The sequence below is a fragment of the Microcaecilia unicolor genome, chromosome 4 (genome assembly GCF_901765095.1).
Source record: "Microcaecilia unicolor chromosome 4, aMicUni1.1, whole genome shotgun sequence".
Taxonomy (NCBI): domain Eukaryota; kingdom Metazoa; phylum Chordata; class Amphibia; order Gymnophiona; family Siphonopidae; genus Microcaecilia; species Microcaecilia unicolor.
In genome coordinates this window covers 305,471,978-305,495,896 of record NC_044034.1, presented here as the reverse complement: position 1 = coordinate 305,495,896, position 23,919 = coordinate 305,471,978, and the positions used below count along the sequence as shown (strand labels likewise).

Sequence of the window (23,919 nt, the reverse complement as noted above, 5' to 3'; positions counted from 1 at the left end):
AATCATCTGGAGGAGGTTTTTCAACTGGCTTAAGTGGGAGAGACCCTCATTTGTAAGTTACAACATGATGCACATCAGATTAATTTTTTGGACGTGCTGATCGGCAAAAAAAAAGAATGTGGTTTTGCGACAACTCTCTATCACAAACCAACTGACAAGAATGCCTTTTTGGAAAATTCTAGTTTTCCACTTGTGGTGGAAAGCATGAGCCCTCCAAAACCCACAAAACGTCTAGGAAATTGACATTTTGAAAACAAAAAAGATTGATATTTTTCTGTTTCAAAAATCTCTAGGTTTGCCACTTGAAAACATCCAAAATTGGATTTAGATGTTTTGAAAATACCGTTCCACATGCGCCAGTAATGTAAATATACCACTCTTTATCATCTGACTTGTATGTTCACCCATTATTCAGTTAATGCTTTTAGAAACTTACACAATAATCCTGTTCTCAGATCTTTTTTAAAGTTCAGTTTGTATGATATTTACAGTACTTTTTCTGAGAAATGTTGGCTCTCAACCTGAAGGATGTAGTTTGTAATGTGGATATTTTCCTCTGTCAGGTCAGTGTAGCTTAAATAATCTGTCTCTTTGGTATTTCAGCCTGATAGATTTTACTAAATTACGTTCAGAGATGAAGTTAACAGTCATTTGACACACTGATAAATTTGCCACCAACTTGTTCTTGAGTCATTCAAAAGTAACGGAGCTGAATTTTTTCCATGGGTTCTACATCACAGGCAACATGGAGTGTGTCATGGGATTTGGTTCTCACTAATGCTAATGTGTTTTGTTCACATGTAAAACAATTTTCCATCAGCAGCCTTTTCTATACAACAGGGAAGACATGGACTTTCAATTAGGAAGACTTATTAAAATGAAATTATAAAGGTGCACAGTACCATAGAGTAAATTAATGAACTAATCTCTCCTCACACACTTAAATTTCTGCTTTGGGAATTGTTCCAGGTCACAGTACACTAAATTATTCAGAGTTGAAGGACATTAAAGCTGTCATTCTTGATGTACCTCATATGATTTCCAAAGGAGACGCATCTATCCATGAGAATTAATCACAGTAACACTTAAAACCATAAATTTCAAAAATTTGCATCTTAATCCAAATATCAAAAAGATAAATTGAGTCAAACATCAGGCCTCAAATTCTTATAGTGAGTCCTCCCAAATCAAAGACTTAGACAAGTCTTTGTGCATACTAATAATTTAACAGAGCTGCCCTGTTACAGAATGCAGTCTGTAATTTATTTATTTATTTGTTTTTATTTATTTGTTACTTTTGTATCCCATATTTTCCCACCTTTTTGCAGGCTCAATGTGGCTTACATAGTACCGTTAACGGCATTAACCGAATCCAGTCTGAAACAAATAACAAGGTGTGAACAATACAAGGTGATATTGTAATAGAGTGATGTACATGTAAGGTAGGTACAATTGGGGAGGAAATTAGAGAGGGGAAGGAACAGTCCGGTAGTGTCCATTACGGTTTTTGGTTATAATTGTGTCGCAGGTATCCAGGTATTTTTATGTTGGGTCGGTGGGGTATGCTCTTCTGAACAGATCTGTCTTTAGTGCTTTCCGGAAGTTTAGATGGTCGAACGTAGTTTTTACTGATTTTGGTAGTGTGTTCCATAGTTGTGCACTTAAGTAGGAAAAGCTGGATGCATAGGTAGATTTGTATTTGAGTCCTTTATTGTTTGGGTAGTGGAGGTTTAGGTATGATCGTGCAGATTTTGTGGTGTTTCTGATTGGCAGGTCGATGAGGTCTGTCATATATCCCAGTGCCTCGCCGTAAATTATTTTATGAACAGTTATGCAGATTTTGAAAGTGATACGTTCTTTGATTGGTAGCCAGTGCAGTTTTTTTTCGGTGTGGCTTGGCGCTGTCAAAACACGTTTTTCTAAATATAAGCCTGGCTGCTGTATTTTGGGCAGTCTGAAGTTTCTTTATGATTTGATCCTTGCATCCCGCGTTAATTCCATTACAGTAGTCTGCTTGGCTTAGTACCATTGACTGTATCAGGTTGCGAAATATTTCCTTTGGGAAGAATGGTTTCACGCGTTTGAGTTTCCACATTGAGAAAAAACATTTTCTTTATGATGGAATTCTTATGGGTCTCTAGTGTGAGGTTACAGTTGATTGTTACTCCGAGAATTTTCAGGCTGTCTGAGATAGGGAGGCTGTATCCTGGGGTGTTAATGTTTCATATAATATATGAATATGAGCCATAGACTTAGTAGACTGTGAGTTATGAGGTATCCTGTGTACCAGGGTCAGTGCTACCTTTTTGGCTGCCCTGTGCTAATGGTTACTGTGTTCCCCTCGCACAAGCTTTTTTTTGTGTCCCACCAAAAAATTCATGAGCGTCTGAACGCCATTTACATATGCAGTGGGATTAGAAAAAAGCTACCAGATGTCTATACTACTTCCCTCCAGTACAAACTACCAGATGCCTATAGCAAATCTGCCATACCATAACAATGCCTGGACTTATACAGCACCAAACATACCTATGAAAAGGCAGCACTACAGATATTATATATGATATTATGTTCTAAAGCAGTTGGTCCTTGAGTACCCCCCTTGCCAGTCATGTTTGCAGGATATCCACAATAAATATGCATGGGATTGACTCCTCCACTGTATGCAGATCTCTTGTATGCATAATCATAGTGGCTATCCTGAAAACCTGCCTGGCAAGGGTGTACTCCAGGACCAACTGGGGAAACACTGACCTAGAACAAGGATGCACCTGTTTTTTGAAAAAACAGAACTAAAATGACTGCAACAGATCCCTACGTATAGAGCAATGCTGCCTCTGAATCACACATAGAACACAGATAGCCCCTCACCAAATACCAGAAATCAGAAATAGAAGTTTGCAGATAAAACATTTAACTGAAAATCCAAAGAAGTCAGATTCTACATGTCCTCTTATACTTATTAAAACACAGGCATCAGAGATGCACATTTCCCAAAGCAGACATATTCTAATTAATATGTAAGGATCCCTCCAGGACTCTCACTAACCAAGTATGTTCCTAGTGTCAGGACCACACCAACTTAGTTCATCCTATGCAATTTTGTAATTCATGTGAACAACCTTTATGCTCTTTTATTTATTTTAGTGCATTTCTATCCCACATTTTCCCACAAGTGCAGGTACAATGTGGCGTACAGTAGCTCAAGAAAAGTTACAATAAATGAAAGGTAGAAACATAGGATGACAGAGTTAGGTAGAATTCACAGAAAAGACATGGGAAGGAAAAACTATCCAACAAGAGCAATTAGGTTAGAGTCCCACTTCAAACTACAATGGGAGAGTCAAATGGTGGGGTTCGTTAATGAATAGGCTTTCATAAATAGGACTATCTTTAAGAACTTCTTAAATAATTGATGGTCTAATATCCCTTTTAATTGCTTCGGCAGTTCGTTCCAAGTCTTAGCACTGGTAAATGGGAAAGACGAAACAAACATGTTTGTATCTGACTTTCCTACTGCTGGGATACTGAAGACAGAGAAAGTTGTGTGATGTTGACAAAGCATTTCTTGGGGGGGCAGATCAATTAGGTCGAGCATGTATTCAGGGGCCTCTCCGTAAACGATCTTGTGCATTAAAGAGCAGACTTTGAAGACGATGCGATCTTTGACTGGGAGCCAGTGCAGGTCAAAACGCAATGGTTGTGCATGGGCAAAGCGCGATTTGCCTAGTATTAATCTAGCAGCCGTGTTCTGGGCTGTCTGGAGTTTGCGTAGTAAATAGTCATGACAACCAGCATATATCCCGCTACAGTAGTCTAGGTGAGAAAGGACCAGCCAGTGAACAGAATGCGGAATAGATCTCTAGGTAGGCAATTTCGGAGACGCTTTAGCCGCCACATTGCAAAAACATTCTCTTCATGGCAACCTTCACTTGATGAGCCATAAGCAGGTGGTTGTCTAGCTCGACCCCAAGGATTTTCAGGATATTTAAGATTGGTAGCTTAAAGTCATTGACATCAAGTGAAGTTGGAATTACTTTATTGTGCTGAGATGAAAACATAAGACAATGTGTTTTGTCTTTGTTTATCTTAAACTGAAATACTTTTGCCCAAGAGATTAGGATGGAAAAGCTAGCTTCGATCTTCTCATAGATCTCTGTCAGCGTAGAATTGAAAGGGATGTAAATAGTTACGTCATCCGCATAAATAAATGGATTGAGATCCTGTTTGGCAAGCGCTTTCGCCAGAGGGGTCAATATTAGATTGAATAGGGTTGGGGAGAGAGGTGACCCTTGAGGTACTCCACATTGAGACTCCCATGGAGCTGAAATGGTCGAGTTAGCTTTAACTTGGTAAGTTCTTGAAGCCAGAAAACCGTTAAACCAGTTAAGCACGTTGCCTCCAAGTCCAAAAGTGTCCATAGAGATGGGCCCCCAGCACATGTGACGTCACACATAGAAAGAAAATACCTTATTCCAAACTGTCAGGCTGACTTAATTAAATATATGCAAAAATCATTTATGCAGCCCTGTTCCAGAAGAATCCCTAGAGTGGCAAGATAAAGAAAAGTAAAATAGAAATCATTAATTTGTTTTGCAAAAGTCTTTTTTCATTTAGAATGAGGTAGCATAATACTAGGGAGAATTGCATGTATATTAAAGTTTATAAAAAGGAAAAAAAAATGACTGTGTGCATTGCATACTTTGCTGTGTGCTCCTTCCCTTGGCAACTGTTACTGTACACCAAGGGGGAACCATTTCCCCTCCCAAAGAACACAGCTGTGCATTCCACAATTCTGCAGTTTAATTCTCCATTCGATTGTTTTTATTATACTGTTCACTCGCATCTGTACCCTGCACAGTACAGAGCAAGCTGTTTAAAGGAAATGTGTCAAGATTAGGAGAATTAAGAAAGAGTAGCAGTCTAGGTGGATCCATGACCAGTGTCCTAGCTCAGTTCTCATTCAATAAATGCCCTGCCTCATAGAAAAACAAAGGTCACTCTTCTGTGTTCTATAGTAGCCATAATGGATGTACAGGGGTACCAGCAAACCATTCCGCCTCTCAAGGACAGATTTATACTACTTGTCTAATATAACACTTTCATCAAAGTCAATTGGAAACCATATTTCCTAGTTATCTGTTGGCAAACATTTTTAGTGATGTGCAGGGGAAATGTTCTGTTCTTTTCTTTCTTTTTACTTTTTGTTTCATTTCTACATTTGAGCATGCACTAAATGTATTTATTTGGTGCTACTTTTTATTGCTGTATTTTATAGTTTTGTACATTTTAACAGTGGCGTACCGAGGGCGGGGTGGTGGGGGCGGTCCGCCCCGGGTGCAGCTCGTTAGGGGGTGCTGCTATCCATGGATGTCTTCATCACTACCCCCGACTGGTGCGGTGCTGCAAGGGGTGTCCCGTCTCTCCCCCCCCCCTCCTCGCTCGCCCCACTTCAAGGCCTCTGGCAGCATCAGCAATGTGAACACTGCCTTTGGCCAGCCCCGGAAGCATCTGTATACAGCGTCCCGCCTACGTGGGAAGCTGTATAGAGGAGGCTTCCAGAGCAGGCAGAAGGCAGCACATTCATTGCTGAGACGCCACTGGTGGGCCTGGAAGCTTGGAGGCATGTAGGAGTGGAGCGGGCATGGAGTGAGGAGGGGGAGTGTAATACCGCACTGATTGGGGGGGGGCAGTGGCGGGGGGCGAGGAGGACGGGGGGAGAGCGAGTCCAGCCTGACCAAAGGGAAAGGGGGTGGAGAGAAAAGGATGTAGAGATACTGGCCCTGGGGTGGGAGTGCAGGAGAGAGGGAGAAAGAAGACTGAGGAACATGGGGAGGGGACACAGAGGGCAGATGCTGACCATGGGGAGAACAGGGATGGGGACACAGGAGGCAGATGCTGAACCTGGGGGGAATAGGGACAGAAACACAGAGGGGAGGTTATGGATAGGAGAGATAGTGAGTCAGAGGGAATGACAGTGGGCATGGAGAGAAAAAAGTCAAATAGGAGATAAGCAGAAGATGGATATGGATGGGAAACAGGAGAAATAAAGATGGAGATGGGGGGAGATACTGGAATGCATCATGTAAAAAGAAGAGAGGGAGACACAGGCAGAAGGGGCAGAGAAAGCTGGCAGACACCATATGGAAAGGGGGAAAGGGCAGACAGTGGATGGAACGGGTAGAGAAAGCAGACACGCTGGATGAAAGGGAGAGAGAAAGAGAACAGATGCTGGATGGAACGGAGAGAGTGAAGAGAAGACGAGGAAAGCAGAAACTAGAGAAACAAAGGTAGAAAAAAAAAGATTTATTTATTTATTTGCTTTAGAATAAAGTAGTATTGTAGCTGTGGTGATAAATAGAAAATGAAAATAAGGTGATCTTTTTGTTGGACTAATTTTAATACATTTTTGACCAACTTTCAGAGACCAAAACCTCCATCCTTTGGTCAGGACAGGACCGTAACAACAGTATACTGTACTGACCTGAGGAAGGAGGTTTTGGCCTCTGAAAGCTAATTGAAAAAGTATTAGTGCAATAAAATGGTATTATCTTATTTTCTATGTTATGTTTTATTTCTATTTTTGAATTTGTAAAATGGTGATTGGTATTTGTCAGTTTTTTCAAATTTACGTTTGTTATCTTTATATTTCGCACAGTACTAGGGTCATGCATCACTGTTTCTGTGGTGTTGCATTGTATGCGGAATCTGGCCTCTTGGGGGTTCAGTTTAATTTTTGTCTACATATTTCTATTTTAGTTTGTGGTTACTTATTCTATACTTGGTGAGGATGTATCTGTGTTCTATGTTTGTGAAAAAGACATGGTTTTCTGTTGGCAGGATCATTTTTACTGATGTATTTTTTTTTTAGTTTTACAATGGGTGTATTGATGTTCTAGTGCTATAGACATGATTAGTAGTAGCAGTGCTCACGGCAATGTTTAAGATGCTGCCTTTCCTAGGTATACCCTTGTTGTGTGACTCGTGGATTATTAGTAAAAATAATATTTTCATATAGAGGAGGGGGTGTTAAAAAATGATCGGCCCCAGGTGTCAAATACGCTAGGTACGCTACTGTGTCTTAATTGTATACATAATTTGATTATGCATTTTATTGCTGTGCTCCACTTAGTTTCTGATAGGCAGAATATTTATGTTTTAGATAAATAACAAAACACCACTGTTTTATAGGGTTGCCAACAGGATCCAGATTCACCCGACAAGGTTGATCAGTCCTGGGCTTACTCCAATGCATGCAGGGAATCCAATAAAATCAGAACCACAATTTTCTACATGCAATGGGGTAAGCCCAGGCCTAGATCAACCCTGTTGGGCAAATCTGGATCTAGTTGGCAACCCTACTCTTTTATGAGCTCTACTTTTATTAGATTGTAAGCTCTTTGAGCAGGGACTGTCTTTCTTCTATGTTTGTGCAGCGCTGCGTACGCCTTGTAGCGCTATAGAAATGCTAAATAGTAGTAGTAGTAGTAGTACTTTCAAATTAAAATGCTCTTGATGGTATTTATTTAAAGGGGAAGCTGACGTGACATCACAAATTGAACAAACCTTATTGATCTAATAATGCTAACAACCAATAGGTTTCCATGGTACTTCTGAACCTCATATTCACAATACAGATCTATGATGTCCAAAATGATTAAAATAAATGCAAATGAAAGACTGCAGAAAGTTGTCAAGTGAAAAAAAATAAGTAAAGTGAGACACCTAATTAAAAAAACTAGAGTGCACTTAAATTATGTATAATGCTGGTCCATTCAATATCAACATTGAAACCATAGAACTTCCTAGACAGGAATATTGGCGGGTAGCCAATGTAACCAAATTTTTTTTAAGGATTCCAGAGCTGATTTGGGAAGTTATAGACCAGCGAGCCTGATATCGGTGCCAAGCAAAATGGTACAGACTATTATAAAGAACAAAATTACTGAGCTTGTTCATAGGCATGGATTAATCAGACAAAACCAACATTGATTTAGTCAAGGGAAATCTTGCCTCACCAATCTATGACATTTCTTTGAAGGGACTTGATATAGCACCCTTCTGAGGTTTTTGTAACTACATTCAAAGGGGTTTACATATATTCAGGTACTTATTTTGTACCAGGGGCAATGGAGGGATAAGTGAAGCTGCAGTGGGAATCAAACTCAGTTCCCCAGGATCAAAGTCCACTGCACTAACCACTAGGCTACTCCTCTGGTTGATATTGTGTATCTGGATTTTCAGAAGGCATTTGACAAAATACTTCATGAAAGACTCCTGAGGAAATTAGAAAGTCATGGAATAGGAGATAGTGTACTATTGCGGATTAGGAACTGATTAGAAGATAGAAAACAGAAAGCAGGCTTAAATGGTCAGTATTTTCCGTGAAGAAGGGTAGATAATGGGGTTTTCCAGGAATCTGTGCTGGGACAACTGCTTTTTAACATATTAATAAATGATCTAGAGATGGGAATAACTAGTGAGGTAGTTAAGGAGCCCTTTTACAGAGAGGCGTTAAATATAGAGGTCAACAGAGAAACTTAAACGTTCAACTGAAGAAGTAGCTGATGGCCAGCACCCAGCACTAGAGGATAGGAGGTGAGAAACCAAAAGCAAGGATTAAAAAAAATGGGTCTTCAAGAGAGTTTTGAAACGGGAATGGGACAAATGGCAGGAGGGACGAGTAGATTCATAGTTACCTGTTTTGGTGAGGGCAAAGCCAATCAGTGAGAATCAAAAGATTAAAGAGAATGTGAAGGTGAGTAAGGGATAATAAGACAAGAAAGATAAGTTGGAGAACCACAATGAAGTACCTTGTGAGTTAGACAAAGGGTTTTAATCAAGGCCAAAATTTGACTGGCAGCCAGTGAAGGGAGAAAAAAAGGGGGGTAGCAGTATCAGACCTACAGGCTTTACATAGCAAATAAGCAGCAGCATTATGTAACATTTGAAGGTGGTGAAGTTTGAAGATGGTAACCCGGCATAAACCACATTGGCATAATCAAGGTGGGAAATCACAAATGCATGGATCAGGATATGTAGATCAGAGTGTGCTAAAAATTTGGAGATTGTCCGAAGGTGTCTAAGAGAGAAAAAGCCACGTTGAAGAACAGAGGACACCTGGGGAAGAAAAGAGAGCGGAATCAAAGAGAACTCCAAGTTATTTAAATGAGTCAACAGTAGGGATTGGTGAATTAAAAAGAACAGGAACAAATGTCGGAGGAGTGAACAGACCCAAAATCCAACATGTAACTGTCTTTCTAGTATTCAAAACCATACGATTGTTGGAAAACCAACCGGATACTGCAGCAAGGCACGTTTGCAGATTACTGAGGTCAGGATAAGAAGGTGGATGTTGGAAAAAGCCAGGATCCACACCTCACTTTAAGGTGTGAGGATTTACACCAACTAAAACTTGGTGTAAATCCCCATGCCTAAATTAGGCATGGATCTGTTGTAGTCTGTAACATTGCGTGCAAATTCTTGGAATGCTATGACCCGCCTATGCCCCTCCCATGGCCACACCCCTTTTCATATCTGCACATGAGAATTTACGTGAGTTTCTTTATAGAATGGCGCTTAGCAAGATGCATGCATAAATTCAAATTTTTGCCCATTAGTACCATAAGTAATTATTAGTACCCAATTATTGATGCTAGTTGGTTCATTACTCAAACTGCGTGCCCAAATTGTGTGCGTGCCCAAATTTATGTGCACTGTATATGGAATCTGGGGGTTAGAGAGCACCACAAGTTAGGCACCTAGTTGGTATCTACATGCCTACATTTAGGTGTGTCCCACTTATACCAGTTCGATAGCAAACGTGTGTGCAAGCCTGAATGCGACAATTTAGTATATAACTTACAGTATTCTGTAAATTATGCATGTAAATGTTGGTCCTGCTCATGCCCTGTCCATGCTCCTCCTTGTGAAAGTCCCTTTGTATTTACCTGCTAAGTGCGTTTTGCATGTCATTTATAGAATAGCATTGAGCACATACCTAGCACTTGGCTCACAAGTGTAGACATATTCACTTACACGTAAGAGCTAGTATTCTATAATATAAGCATGCAAATGATGCCTACATTTAGGCAATGCGTTATAGAAAAAGGGGGTCCTTTTACAAAGTTGCAGTAAAAAGTGACCTGTGGTAGTATGGGTGCATCTTTTAGGTGCATTCACTCTGCCGCTCCCCAGTACCTCTCCACTCTTGTCTCCCCCTACGTTCCCCCTCGAGTACTCCGTTCTGTAGATAAATCCCTCTTATCCATCCCTTTCTCCTCTACTGCTAATTCAAGACTCCGTTCCTTTTATCTCGCTGTACCTCACGCCTGGAATAGTCTTCCTGAGCCTATACGTCTAGCCCCGTCTTTAGCCGTTTTCAAGTCCAAACTCAAAACCTACCTCTTTACCACTGCTTTTGACTACTAACTCACTTACCCTGTCCTTTATCCTCACCTCTTTATTCCCTCACCCTTAATTGTTCTGTCTGTTTACCTGTCTTATCTAGATTGTAAGCTCTTTGAGCAGGGACTGTCTTTTATGTGTGGTGTACAGCACTGCGTATGCCTTATGGCGCTATAGAAATGAGAAGTAGATAGATAGGTGCGTGCTGGGTGATTTCTTTTTTTAATGGGCCTGCACTAATATTGAAACTAGCTTGAGACTATTTACAGCCTGAGCCCTTACCGCCAGCCATTAGCCTAGCGGTATGGGCTCATGTGCTACCCACGCAGTAACCATGCAGTGTACGCCAATGTCGGCATGCTGCCGGTTACCACCAGAAATGCCTCCCCTGTAGTAGAAAATAGAAAATAATTTTCTATTGCGAGATTTGGTGCATGCCAAAATCAGAATTGGCCGCCGGGTGCACACGCTACCCCGGCGGTAGTGCTGATTGGGCAGGTGCTACCTGCGCATTAGCCCTCTCGCGTCTTTGTAAAAGGGCCCCTAAGTCTTGAGATATATGGGAGACAAAATCATAGATACAGAGACGTTCTCTACCTGTAGATGAATATATGGAAAAAAAAAAGTAGTGTATCCTTTATATAGGATTTCACCTGGACTATACAGGGTCTCAAAAACCCATCCCCAAACTGAAAGAGTTGCTCCAAAATCATACCATGCAAAACAATATGCCTTCTGAGGTGGGGGGAGGGAGTTATAGAGAATTATATATTTTTGGTACAGCGTAAAACACTGGAATCTTAGGATGATGGGTCTTCAAAAAAATCGATTTCATGTTTGGTTGAAAAACCTTTACAAAAAACTTCATCAAATGTGATATTTCTTTACTCAATGCTGGGGTAGGATCTTCATGTGCCCAGAAGCAGCTTATTTTATACAGGAATATAGGTGCTTGCTTCTCTTTATAGAACACTAGCATAACCAGCACATGCATGTGTTTGTGTTTAGACACAATCACCTACACCAATATCTTGTGTAGACGATGGTACATAAGTGCTGGATATATACATTGCAGTATTCTATAAGGTACACATCAAAATATCAGAACAGACCACACTCCACCCAGATGCCAACCAATCAACTATATACTATGCAATATCCCCCGAATTCTATAAATGGCACACAAATTTCCATGTTACACGTGATCATGAGATGTGCATGCAACTAAATTGGCTAACAATAATTGATGCTAACAATCAAGTATTAATTGGCAACATTTTAGATTTGCACACACTTATTGCTATGCGCTATTCCATAAAGATCTGCATGCAAATCTTATAGCGTGCAACTCAAAAGGGGAGCATGGGCAGGTCAGGGGTGTTCACCAAAGATGCATGCAGTATTACTGAATCCAGGGAACTGCACCTAAATTACTCACCAGGTTTCAGTTGGTGTAAATCCTCCTGCCCAAAGTTTGGCATGGAAAGCAGCTCTAAGTGTTATTTTATAAACCGTATGCAACTCTGAGCACCATTTATAGAATAGCGCTCCATATGAATTTTTTTGGTGCTGTTTTTGAGCACCATGTAGTGAATCTAGTCTTATATTGTGTGTACAGAGTACTGCTTACATAAGTACATAAGTATTGCCGTACTGGAAAAGACCAAAGGTCCATCAAGTCCAGCATCCTGTTTCCAACAGTGGCCAATCCAGGTCACAATATACCTGGCAAGATCCCAAATAGGCAGAATTCTTGTATATATACACACACACACACACACACACATGTTCACACATACACACATATATCCTGGTATTCTAAGCATTGGCACATTCTTTATAGAATTACCCCCATTATTATTTTTATAAAATAAGCATAAAATAGGAATCTTTTGGGACATCTCAAATAGGTGTCCTGTTGTGAAATTGGCCCTGAATTGAGCATGCCAGTTGATCTTTCTCAGCTGTGTAATGTGAAATGGAATGGGACTTGATTTATCACCATTCTGTGGTTTTTGCAACTACATTCAAAGCAGTTTGCATAGTATATACAGGTACTTATTTGTACCTGGGGCAATGGAGGGTTAAGTGACTTGCCCAGAATCGCAAGATGCTGCAGTAGGAATCAAACCTAGTTTCCCAGGATCAAGGTCCACTGCACTAACCGCTAGGATACTGCTCAACTACTATATGCATTTTGTATAAGTGATTTTTGTTTGCTAATGTGATGTAAATGTCTGACTGTGGTCTCATTGATATATGTTAGAAAAAATACGTGTTACCAGATTTGTAAGGGAAATTGCCATATGAATGGTAAAAATGCTGAAATAAACCATATAATTTACATGCAAAACCAAATAGTTCTTTTACTAGCTAGAAAGATAGGCAAATAAACCTGTTTTCTTTCTCTGTTTCCTATGTGACAGGCTCTTTGTTCTGAGTTGCTACACTGGACTTCTTTGTCCCTTTGGGCATTCTGTAATGTACATGAATTTGCTGTTTGTCTCTCCTGACATATCAGCTAAGGATGTAAGGTTTTCTCCTTCCCATATGCCAAATCTATTAATGTAATGAGGAACAAGACAGCCTTCCCAATCCCTTAAGGCTGTGTATCCATATAATTCATGTCATCTAAAGTTAGGCTGATTTTCTGCCTTTATAGGCTCTACCATTCTTGACATCACTTTCATGATTCCTCACTTGGTGACAGAGGTTTCTGCATTACAAGATTGCCTTGATTCACACAACCTCTGCCTGCCTAGAGCTTGTCCTAATCTGTGTATCAGTTGTAATGGGGTTTGAATAGGAACTGCTGCAATGTGATCCGCTGTACGTCATGATAGCTGATGCTGGCACCCCACAGACGCTCATTTCTCATGCATGAACTGAGCATGTGTGAAAACTAGTATTTGCAGGGTGCCAGCGTTGGCAGCTCTGGAATGCTGCTGCTGACTGCCAAGGTTGACCGAGGCGAGGGGAGCTGCCTTCAAATTTCTTCATCTGGAGAAGTGTGAAGATCCCCACCAGCTACACCAAGAGTGTGCCGCTGCTGGAGGGGCCCGAGCTAAAAGTGGATGGGTCCTGGCCCACTTGTGGTTATGCCCCTGGTTAGTGTTAAGGTAACAGCAGATACAGTGCTCACTCTTGTTTCACATTTAACCCATAGCATCAAGTCTAATTTCTGGTAACACCTCTGACCCGCCCATGCACCGCCGAAGGCCACGCTCTCTTTTGAGTTGCACACTGTGACATCAGGCGTATAGTATAGGGCATAGGGAAAATCTACACGGAACTCCAAATGAGTGCCAATTAGCACCGATTATTGGCAATTATTGTTAATGCCTCATTAACTAATTAGTTTACACTCAGATCTGCAATCTGCACCCAAATTTGCATACCTAACATTGGGTAACCTAAATAGAATCTGGAGGTTAGTGCAGAGGGGAAGAGAAAAATTACAATTTAAATTTACATAGAGAAGAGCTGCAGTGGTGTGGCTCTGTGTCCCCAGGAGTGCCTGTACTACTCCATGTGTGATTAGTACTAGGGAGTTGAGTGGCAGTGACCCAAGGATTGTTTAGGCTTTTAGCTGCTGTTTTGGAGAGAGCAGCAGAAGCAGGCAGGTACCAGCGCAGCAGTATGGCCTGGGACTTGGGTGCTCAGTGCTAATCCTAGTAAAGGACCTTTTTTAATGCCATTGACCATGATAGATTGACTATCTAAAAATTGCCCTAGCTCAGCTGAAAGTAGGTGCCCAGATTTTTATAAATTAAGATGAGGCTTTTCCAGGGGTACATCTTGTGTAGAAATGGGGGAAAATGCATTTTCAAGTCTACGTGTTGTTTTTTTTTTTCTCTACAGAAATTTTATCTACAGAGAAGGAGGTTCAAAAATCTGAGGGGGTACCTTGTTCTATTGTAATTTTCAGAGGGAAAAATACATCACATATGCTTTCTTTTTCTAGGTGATATTCAGCCCATTGCTGTGAGTTACTTTAAATCCACTAACAGCCACTGGTTGAATCAGACCCAGATCAATGCCAGGTCATGTCAAGGCACCAGTATTGAATAGCCAGATATTCAGCAGGCCTGGAAGTTATTCAGAGTCACCACTGGGGGGGGTGGTGCCCAAGGAGTCTCACACAGGTATGACTGGTACTGAGAGGGTGCTTCAGTCTTCCTGCTGTTCCTGCTTCCCCCATAACTAGCTCAACCTAAGCCTATGGAAGCCTTCTCCTAAAATAATAATTCCTAGTATTTCCCAAAACCAAGCTTTTATTGTGGTGATAACAAACAAAAATTACAAGCCTTTATTCTTGGCATTTGCTTATAGGGTTTTCAGAATACACAAAAGCACCAGTAACAAAATAGTATTCCCCTTATAAACAGTAGGGAATCAACATATACCAGTAAGGACTTACTCCTACCCAAAGCCCTTCTCTGGTTCTACACAGTACTGGTCATTTGTGGGCAATTCTTCTCTTCCAGGTTCAGCCTAACAGTGCCCTCTCTATTGCTTGCACAGCACCAGGGTAGCCGAGAGGGAGGGGCATGGGGGACAAAATTCCCCAGGCCTCCAAGGGGGGCCCGGTGCTGCAGTCCCTGATCTCACCCGCCCTTGGCTCCGTCGATCATCCGCCACCGGGCCGGGCCCCCCGCATTAAAATCATCACAGCGCCTCACCTGTCACCTCCATGACTGAAAGCGCAGCAGCAGCAGATCGGATTTGCCTCCCTTCGGGCCTTTCTTCCCTGTGTCCCGCCCTCGTCTGATGTAACTTCCGTGAGGGCGGGACACATGAAGGGAAGACCCGAAGGGAGGCGAATCCGATCTGCCGCTGCTGCTCTTTCAGTCACGGAGCGAGGTGACAGGTGAGGCGCTGTGATGATTTCAATGCAGGGGGCCCAGCCTGATGGAGGAGGGTGGGTGGGGACTGCAGCGCGGTGGCTTGGGGGGTGGCAGCAGCGATGACCTTGGGGCGTAGGGGCGGCCTTGCCCCGGGCCCGGCCCAGTCTCTTGGCGGCCCTGTACAGCACTGCATAGATGTTTAAACCACTTTTCCATGCGTATAACATGTACCACAGCCAGGATCTCAATCCCTTTTCCCAGTCCAGCCTACCAGTACTGTTCCCTTGGATTACAAAACTCAGCACATGGAGGTTTCTCCCCAATTATAGCTTTGCTTCCCCCAACCCAAACCACCTTCTAGGCTCTCTTTCCAGGCTGCAGTAAAATCCTTTATACTTTCTCAAAGTCTTTTTTCTCCCAGCCCCCACTTCCAAAGCTGTAATAACTTTCCCAGAGACTATTCTCTCCCAGCCTTTTTACCTTCCTGGTAGATTCAGTACTTTAGGGTCTAGCCAATACCCAAGGAATTTCAGCCTGCATGTGATTCCCCAGCCCAAACCTTCTTCCAGGCTCTCTTTCTAGGCTGCAATAAAAAGCTTTTCAGTCCCAGCCTCTTTATCTTCCCGGTAGATTCAGTGTTTTAGCCTGCCTTTGTTCCTCATACTCTAACTCTATCCACTACCCAAGGAATTTCAGCCTGCATGTGCTCTGTCTCTCTCCTTCAAATACTACCTGCAGGTATGCTTCCAACCACACCCTCTGGCCTCTGACCAGGCAGCTAATGAGCTATCTGTCTCAGCTGGGGAGAGACTAGTTCCTGGACTATGTATCCCAAGAGGCTGTGCTCTCTGACTCCAGCTGCCTGCTGGAGGTAACTTCTGAGTGCTGCTTCCTGATACTACTCCTCCCCCATGCATTCTGCTTTGCCTGATTACAGAGTTCCTTGGACATATACAAAGAAGCAAGCAGGTAAGGATATATTACTGAATGCTCGTTTTACTTTCCTGGCAATAGAGGGTTCACTGAGTGATCACAAGGTTTAAATCCTATTCCCTTGGCTCCCAGGGGTTTTGACCTAGCTTGCTTGTCACAGGAGGCACTGATCGATGTTCAGGCCGACTCCCACATACCTGGCTGCCATTGGACTGCATTTACTGTGATTCTGTCTGTCCAGTTAACCCTTTAGTGTCCAATGTTCCCGTAATAAGCCATATGGGAACAGATTGATGGGAACATTGGACACTAAAGGGTTAAGTGCTGCTGAAATTCGTTGGCTAACCCACTCAGCATAGTTTAAGTGGGCAGAAACCTCTCCTGCCCACTTAAACTATTTTAAGTATCGACCCCTTTAGAGTTTAGGCAGCCAGATTCATGGGCACCTTTTACCTACAGTCTTGGTACCTAGGCAGGCAGTTTGAAGATTCTTTTAACGCTATAACTTATGGTACCAATAATTTTCTTTACCTAGAACTCCCAAAGGGTTCATTTTGATCCTAATTCAATTCTCAGATGTGTCTAGAGGGTATGCAGGAAAGAAGAAAACAATTACTGCTCCTAAGGTCATTGGTTCAGCAGATTGGAGCTCTTTTCCTTTTACAGTTTCCAAGGGGCCCTTTTACTAAGCCACGCTAAAAAGTGACTGGTGCTGTTGTCGGCACATGACTTTCCCATGCAGTTTGGCCAATTTTAGTGCATTGGTAAACTGGCTGCATTTCCATATTTATAACTAGCTCTACCCAGCCACGTGTTGCTGTGGCTCAGTCTGGTTAAATGGAAAAGAAAGAAAAGAGGAAGCGCACGTTTCTAATATGTTTAATTTCACAATGCTTGTGGGTATACAATATTTTTTGTTGTTCCATTGTGTGTGCAGAGATAGAGATTGTCTGGTTTGCCGACTGTAGAACATGCAACATATAATTGTCCATGTGAGAAGCAATCCGTGTGTAGATGTCAACGGGTGAATTCTAAAGATTGGCCCTGAGCTTTGTTGATGGTGATTGCAAACGCCAATCGAATTGGGAATTGCAATCTGTTAAATTGAAATGGCATATCTGTTGGAATCATAGGAATGCGAGGAATGAGGACATCTTGACCTCTGAAAGGTCCTGTCAAGATTGTTGCTTGTACGACATTGCTCATTAATTCTTTTACTGCAAGCCGTGTGAGGTTGCAAAACTTTGGCTGGTTGATATTTCGCAACATGATAATTGGCACGCCGATTTTCAATTGCAGTACTTGCGGTGGCATCCCTGGCAGATCAAGTGAATTGAAAAATTCTGTTGGATAATTAACCGCTTCATCTGCTTCCAGAACAGTGTCGACGGACTTGTATGTGAGTGGCTGGTTTTGAATGTTAGACTAAATAATATTGTTCAGTTCGTAGACGCCTTTGTTCTTGGCCGCAAGAATAGCTCGTTCACTCAGCGAATCGTGATTCTTATAATTGGTTTGAATATTGGGAAATACTTTTTCAACCAATTGTTCTTTTGAGGTCACTAAATTGCAGAAGTTATGAGGCAATGAAATTCGTCCTGAGGTCAGATCAACTGGCACCTTTCCGTTCCCAATTTTCAGCAATTGATGTGAGAATATCTGAGCTGATTGATCCTTTTGCAGCTGGACACGCATATTTGTAGTTAAGTTTAACGTCTTTACGTGTTGCCACAAAGTAGAGTATTTTAGGCAAGCATTTATTTCGTCTGCTGGTGTCGATGGAGGAACTACAGGTAATGTTTGCCTGAAATCTCCTGCAAGCAATAATAATGTGTTCCCAAATGGTCTGATATTTCCACGCAAATCTTGCAATGATCGATCAAGAGCCTCGAGCGATCTTTTTCGCTGTGCTGTTTCCTCGGCATGTATTTGAGCCGTTCTTTGTCTGTTTCGCTCGTTCTCTGATGCCAATTCTTCCTCAGTTTGATTTGCAATTGTAGGTATATAAAAACACGCGTGTATTCAAATGCAACTTTGTGTCGAAATTTGAAAGCAATCGGTGAAGAACTTTCGAAGATTTATGCCACTCTCAGCCTGTCACGTTGATTCTGTTGAGAACGAAGCAGATCTGAAACTGCAGAACGCGATCGCCGTGCTCGCAACTGTGCATCATGAAGTCTGGCTGCACGTTGCTCTGCTGCTTCCTCGGCACGTATTTGAGCCATTCTTTGTCTGTTTAGCTCGTTCACTGATGGCCGTTCTTCCTCAGTTTGATTTGCAATTACTCGTCGCACTGCTTCCGCTCCGCGAGTACGACAGCTGTGACATCTATATAATAGTAGGTATATAAAAACATGCACGTATTCACATGCAACGTTGTGTCCAAATTTGAAAGCAATCGGTGAATAACTTTCGGAGATTTAAGGTTTTGAACAAACGAACATTTACATTTTTATTTATATAGATTTATTTTCACATTTATATCCCACTTTAACCAAAGCGGTATAACAAAAAAACTCCAGACCGCCCAAAATACAGCAGCCAGGTTGATATTCAGCAAAACACGCTTTGAAAGTGCCAAACCCCTTCGAGAAAAGCTACATTGGCTCCCAATCAAAGAACGGATCATCTTCAAAATCTGCACTTTAGTCCACAAAATTATATATGGCGTAGTCCCAGGATACATGATAGACCTTATAGATCTACCAATAAGAAACAGAATCAGGTCGTCAAGATCATACCTAAACCTACACTACCCAAATTGCAAAGGACTGAAATACAAAACAACCTACGCATCCGGCTTCTCCTACATAAGTGCGCAACTATGGAATGGCCTCCCAAAAGCTGTAAAAACAATACATGACTACCTGAACTTCAGGAAATCACTAAAAACCAACCTCTTCAAAAAGGCCTACCCCAACTATCTTACGTAAACCTCTTCACCAAGAAACACAGCATGCCTAATGATCGTACTGGACAACAAACAATTTTCATCCCTTCCGACCCTCCACATATACCTCATTCGATCACTATACAACCTTGTATTTGCTATCAACCGACTGGGCAAACGCCTTGATGGTACTATGAGGCATATTTTCAAAGCACTTAGCCTCCCAAAGTTCCATAGAAAACTATGGAACTTAGCCTCCCAAAGTGCTTTGAAAATATGCCTCTATGTAAGCCACATTGAGCCTCCAAATAGGTGGGAAAATGTGGGATACAAATGCAACAAATAAATAAACATACACAATTTAAAATTACATTTAGGGGCCCTTTTACAAAGTGGTAGTATCTGTACTGCCACATCACTGCGCTTCTAATAGGCCCTCCCTCTGGGCTCACTCAGGAGCCCGGCAGTAGTTCTGGTTTCTGGTGTGCAGTGATTATGGTGCTAGAAAATATTTTTGTATTTTTTAGCACAGGGGTTGTGCCCAGCACTAACAGCGTTGCCCGGTTACCACCAGGCTACTGCTGGAGCCCCTACCGCCTTCAAAATAGTAGGTAGTAAGGGCTTCCCCAGGAAATGGATATGCGCCAATGTCTTGGCTTAGCACACAACCACTTCCTTCCAGGAAAAACCCCCCACCTTTTACTGGCGGCAGTAAAAGGGGGCCTCTGCGCGTAGCAAACCTGTGCGCCAATGCCACCACAGGGCCCCCTTTACTACCATTTGATAAAAGAGACCCCTTAGTTCTTAGTCTTTGAATACAATCAATAAAATTCATCCCAATTAGCATGTGGCCATTAACGCGGGAGCACTTACTGAAACCTATTTTGTAGGTGCTAAGGGCTCTTGCGGTAATTGTTCAGCTCGTGCTGATCCCAAAACTACCATGGGATGCCTGAGTGCACCACACTGTAATGCTTTTTAACCTGTGGTAAGCGTGCATTAGTTCTTACCGCAGCTTAGAATAAGGACCCCTAAAAGTTGCTCCCAAAACCAGAACTCTGGGCCTAAGCTCCAGTAAACCTCTGTGCTTTGTTTGCGTTTCACGAGAAAAATCAGGAAATACACTTTGGAATCCAAAAAAAGTGTCTCCTTTATTTATTTATTTATTTATTTATTTTATAAGTACAGATGAATCACAGTGTTCTATTGATTACTTCTAATGAGCTCTCAAAAAAGTTGTTCATACATCTGATCCTAAGGATGAAGATGTTTGATTTTCGTTGAAGCTTTTCTTTTCCTTCCATGTAAACCTGACATGTAATATGCTCTTGTAATACGAGGTGGAGGTACCTGGTCAAAATAGCCCCAACAAAATAGCCCTGACAAAAAAGCTCCAAACAAAAAAAAGCTCCTGACGTAATAGTCCCTGACATAACAGCCACTGTTCAAACGGGCTGCCCATAATATATATAACACTTGGCAAGTTAGCTCCCTGACAAAACGGCCCGATCAGGCTGCCCAGAATATGTGACTGCATTTTTTCCTAATAATCTTACATTGCCAAACTGGATAAGGTTGGTAAGACTATGAAAATGATGATAATATTGGGGGGGGGGGGGGGGGGGGGGTTAATTAGCATGTTGAGGGAAGAATAGTTTCTTTAAATAGTAGAACAGATCATGAATACCAGTTTGTAGCTATAGAATTTTGTTTATTTATATATGCTTTATACAACTGAATATTGGTAGGAGTCTTTATCAGTGAAGATTTCAGTTGTAGTTTATTATAGTTTTTGTGATGTTATTTTTTCTTAGGGGGTATTTTGTGTAAGGGCTATTTTGTCAAGGGTTGTTTTCTGGGAGGGGCCATTTTGTCAAGGGCTATTTTGTTAGGGTGTGAAATGTCAAGGGCTGTTTTGTGAGGGTTTTTTTTGTCGGGGCTATTTTGTCAAGGCTATTATGACTGGGTGCCCGAGGTGAATTATCAGAGGGAAAGTCCAATATTTCCCTCAAATATTTCTGAAGCATTGTCACAGCCGATATCACTGGTGACTTTGTAAAATGAATAAATCTTAAGTTATTCTACCTATTTTGATTTTCAAACTATTCCAGTTTTTTCAGATTTCACTTCTATTTGAGTCTTAATTTCTTTTTTTGGAACCCAAACAGCTGATTTTCTTAAGACTAGAGAGGAACAAATGAATTAGTGGCTAAAATCTACCACTGTTCAGCTTGCCTGCAGATGTTCTGTATCAACAGGATATAATTTCATTTTTTCCCATATTTCGTTATTTCCTGTTGAACCCTCAATTGGAATGTAGGGCCCCTTTTACTAAGCTGTGGTAAAAGGGGCCTTGCGGTATCATTGGTGCATGAATTTTCAGTGTGCTGAGGCCCCCTTTTACTGCAGTGGGCAAAAGGCTTTTCTTTTTTAAAGAAAATGGCTGTGCGGTAAGTGAACGACTTGCCATATGGCCATTTCCCAGGGGAGTCCTTACCTCCACCTTTTTAGGGCTGCCTGATTACCATCAAGTAAGCCTCTGGCAATAGAAAAAAATAGACTAATTTCTTTTCAGCACTGGAAATTGTGCATGTTGTGATAGCCTGGCAGTAGTGCCAGGTTGGCACACAGCAAAGTGGCGGTATGGGTACTACTGCTTTATAAAAGGGGCCCTTTGTGGTCTAAAAATGATAATTTTAGTTTATTTATTAACATTTTGTGATATATAATATGGTGTATTTCCTTCCATTCATGATTTTTTTGTGAGTAATTTTCACATTAATTCATTGGTAATTCATTTTGCAAACAATTATGGAAATTGGAGAAAATGAAATGCAAATAATTAAACAAATGGAAGTGAAAATAAAAGGTATTCTAAAATGAGTCATTCCATAAATATCAGTTATTCTGGAATACATGCCACGCAGACACAGCGCTTGTCAGCTTTTCTGGTACATTTCTCATACATGGGCTTCTTGCAGGCTCCACAAACTTCCACAGTCTTATTTCCATTGTCCATTGCAATCTGGAACTTGTATCATTTGAAGCTTCCCTTCCCCCAGTCTCTTCTTGGTCTACAGGTGCTTCCGGTCTAACCTTTCTTGAGGAAATGGGATGCTGTCATAGCTCCAAAGTTAACTGATGAATAAATGCATGTCAATTTACCTTCTTGCTGTTAACAGTATTGTACAATACTGTTGTGTTTATTGCAGCCAGATAAAGAATGTTGTGGAAAACCTGGTGTGGTCAAGTGTGACTTTCCAGTTTCATGGAATACTTTTGAGCTATTTGATCCAGTTTCAACTCCTGGTTTTGGCTTGTTGTAAAAGGCAACTTGTCTCAGGTATGTTCTTTACATCTGGATGTAGGGTGATCAGTAGCACAACATTTTTGTTAGCATTTTCACTGCTTAACAAGGAAAGGTATCTCCATGCTTCATCACCATGGAGTTGCAGAGATTCGCTCAGGAAGGGTTTTTTGTTTGTTTGTTTGTTTGTTTGTTTGTTTGTTCAACTATAGTGGAACTTCTTTTCGTGACTGATTTACTGTTTCCATGATGATTGTACTCTTGATCTTCAACTTCTCATTAGTTTCACTGAAGTAAAAAAAAAAAATAATAATCAGTAGTAACATTTATTCCCTTATTCAAGAAAGGGTCTAACAGCTTGAGGACAGTGGGCTAGGTTCTGTATATGGCGCCTGAAAAATCCTCATGCAAAAAAAGTACGTCTAGGTGTATTCTCTAAAGTACGCCTAAATTTTATAGAATAAGCTTAAATTTCCACGTGGTATAGAATACACCGAGTAGCTCACCACATGACTAAATTTGGTTCCGTCCATTTTAGACGTAGCCCTTAGTATAAGCAGAAAACATCAAAGCAACAAAGAACTCTCAACATCAAGCCTGGCAACCAATCGTACATAGTTTTTATTGTAAACCACCTAGTTGCCTACATGTAGGCCTTTGTGTGGTATATCAAATGTACACAATAAATAAATACAAAAGGAAAATCTAAGATCCAAAAAAATCAATGCCCAGGACCAATCACCTCATCTGCACTTCATTTAGTGACCAACAGTTTCACCACCTTTTCTTCAAACTGAGTATACAAAGACCTTTTCTCCAGAGGTGCTAAGGGGCTCATTTTCGAAACACTTAGATGTGCAAAGTTCCATAAAAACAGTCCCACACATACACACACTCTACTGTTTCACCCTGAAGAAAGCCACAGTATGAAGGCTGAAATGTCAAAGGGGTCAATTTGACCACCTTTGGGTTTCTAGGTGTGACTGCTTATATCTTGAAAAACACAGTAGTTAGCCCCTTGAAACTACATGTCATATAAAATACCAAAAAGCAGGAAATGTTGTAGGTGTACCAAATAATTAAAGGTAGCAATCTAATTTTATTTGGGGTCAAAATGACCCCTGTGGGGTTCTTGTATTACAGAAGAGGGAAAGGGAAAATGCAAGAGAAGCCTGACAAGCCCTCCCTCTTCTTCCTATTATAGAAGCCTGACAAGCCCTCCCTCTTCTTCCTATTACAGAGAAAGTGCATGGGGGGGGGGGGAGAGAGGGGCTGACAGGTTCCCATCATCACCTACATCCATCCTTACAAGAAAGAGGTGGAGGAGAGGGAGGTACTTGATTGAAAAAGGAAGTTTGAGAATGATTGCTCCAGGAAATGGAATTTTTTGAGTTTTGCGGATCTCCGAGAACCAACTGCTCCACTGTGTTTCAGTCTTTTAAGCTTTTATTGAGATTTCTAATTAGTTGTCATGCCTTTGCCCTCTCATTCAGAAACTTACATGCTCTTGTTTCTAAAATATTTTGTGTCTCACT

At 41.4% G+C, this 23,919-nt stretch overlaps 1 protein-coding gene across 2 annotated transcripts in view; it reads left to right on the top strand.

The window, feature by feature from the left end:
- Positions 1-23,919, top strand: part of ZMAT4 (zinc finger matrin-type 4) — a 441,058-nt gene that overhangs the window by 379,119 nt on the left and 38,020 nt on the right. The window lies entirely within an intron of this gene.